Source organism: Salmo salar, chromosome 04, assembly GCF_965601325.2.
Source record: "Salmo salar chromosome 04, fSalSal1, whole genome shotgun sequence".
Taxonomy (NCBI): domain Eukaryota; kingdom Metazoa; phylum Chordata; class Actinopteri; order Salmoniformes; family Salmonidae; genus Salmo; species Salmo salar.
The window spans coordinates 60071659-60074314 of NC_138294.1; positions in this window are offsets into that span (position 1 = coordinate 60071659).

A 2656-nucleotide genomic window follows, 5' to 3' on the forward strand; every position below is an offset into this window, starting at 1 on the left:
ATATTGTATGCTAAATAAATATATTATTTTATACTAATACAGAATCTTTCCAGATCTTTGATATCCTTCTGTCTGCACTTATAGAATGCCCTCCTCAATTCAAACCACAAGTTTTCAATGGGGTTCAAGTCCAGAGACTGAGATGGCGATTGCACATTCTTTATTTTGTGGTCACTTAACCATTTCTTTGTGAATTTTGATGTGTGCTTGGAGTTATTGTCTTGCTGGAAGAGCCACCTGTGGCCAAATGTCAGCTTCCTGGCAGAGGCAACCAAGTATTTGGCTAAAATCAGTCCCTCCAGGATTTTGTGATTCTGCGATCATTTTGTTTCGCAAAATCAACAATTTCCTGCATATTGTGTGAGGGCTTGCAAATTTGAGCAATCATCGCGCTATTATCGCATAAAATGAACCAAACTACCTCACCACAGTACTAAAAAAGGGCTTTCAATTTCAACCAAACATCACACATTTACAGCATCATAGGGTTCAATCAAGCCACAGGTCAAACTTTTTCCCCCATCAGCGCATTTTCATGTAAAATTTGACAAAATCATTGCATATTGCCATGAAAAAGCTAAATCAACAATTTTTGCCAGCAAATATCACAAAAAACGCTGTGAAATGCTGGAGGGACTGTAAAATGTTCTGATACTTGGTAGAGTTCATGATGCTTTTGACCTTCACAAGGGCCCAGGACAAGTGGAAGCAAAACAGCCACATAACATCCATATTTTACAGTAGGTATGAGGTACTTTTCTGCATATGCATCCTTCTTTAGTCAAAAAACTCACCACTGGTGTGCGTAGCCAAAGAGCTCTATTTTTGTGTCATCTGACCCTAGCACCGGTTTCAATACAAGTGACAATGCTTAGGCAAACTCTGGGCATTTACATTTGTCGGTTGCATAAAGGATTTTTTCAGGCTACTCTTCCGAAGAGCCTATTGGCATGAAGATAGCATCTAACTGTAGATGTTGAGACTTGGTGACCCGAATATGCAACCAAGTTCTGTAATTCTCAAACCTTGGCCCTTGGATTTTTATTTTCCTCCTGAACCATCTTCCTCACGGTGTGTGGGGACAAGATAGACCTACCAGGCAAGTGTAACACTGTTCCAATGGTTTTAAACTTCTTAAGGTTTGCCCTAATAGTGGTAAGTGGCATATTATTTTTTTGTTGCTATTTGTTGTACCCATTGCCTAATTTATGAAGGTCAGCAACCATTTGTCTCTTTCGTTTTTGAGCACTTTGCCTTTTCCAATGGTGATGAGTGACACAGGGATTTTTCATGCTTGTTACCTCATTTTTATACCCCAGTGAAACAGAAAGCCCGGCATTGTAAAATCTGAATAACTGTGGTCTTGCTTTAATTAATATATATCATAAAAATACTTTTCCAGCTTGTCTTTTGTTTTTACAAAGACTGTATCAGGTGTTCAACATTGTTTAAACTATTTGGCAAAGTGTCCCATAACATAACTGCTGTCCACATTTTTTTGAATAAATACGTTTGAGTAATTGAAAGAATAATAACGTTTAATATAAATGTTCAATTATAAATGAATTAATTTAATTATGCGCTGGTTAAGCCAGTTTAATAAAATACCATCCCTCTTTTTAATCTGAGTCATTAGGACCAAGCTTTCTGAACTTGAATTGTAGCCTATAGGTAGCCTATACTTTGCCATCCTCTCCTTTCTCTCATAAAGTTTTTTCCCCCATAAAAGCAAACAGCCGCACTAATTACCGGCGGGGGTTCCCGCTCTGTCAGACGACACACTGGAATAGTGTTAACAGTGGAAACAGTATTAATGAATGTGTCTTAAATGTATGGTTATTAAGGATCGTGGGTATGTGGTTGTTTTACTGCGGGGAGAGCACTGAGCGTTACGGAATTCTCTGCAGGTGGCGAAGTGAGCAGAGAGAGCTAGGTATATAAAATGTACATTGCGATGCATGGGAACATGAAGCTATGAAGAGAAACTATAAAGCAATAGTTACCTGTCTCGCTTGTAAACATTTATGAGGTGACCATGGTGGCATCATATGTGCGTTTCATATTTTCAATATTTTGTTTATTATTATCGAATTTATTTAAGAAAACTCAGCATATAGAAGTTCAATAATAAATTAAAAACAGTTTTTAATTAGATAGATGATGCTGATAAGAAAACAATAGGCCCAATGAAGGTAATGATAGTATAATATAATACAATATAATAATAATAGGCTAATTAATTAATAACAATAATAATAACAATAACAACAACAATAATAATAAAACGCATAACAATAAACATAATAATCATAATTATAATAACCATAATAAAAATAGCCTACATGTTATTATTCGTGATTTATATTATATATTGTCATCATTATTGTGAGCGTTAGGCTATTGTTGTGGGCAACCTCGAAAATGATACTGCAAAAAAAAAAAATATATATATAACAAACATCACCTATAACACAATTGTCTATCATGTGTAGAACAAGATTGGACAATGAGTGTCTTACCCCTTTCCTTGGAATTCCAAATCCAACGCGCTTTGTTATGCTAAGTGTGCCTGACATCACCAGTGAGATCAAAGCCGTGCAGGAGTACTTATGAGTTGAGGCTGCCCAACTGCCAAGAGTCAGACACATTCAGCAGC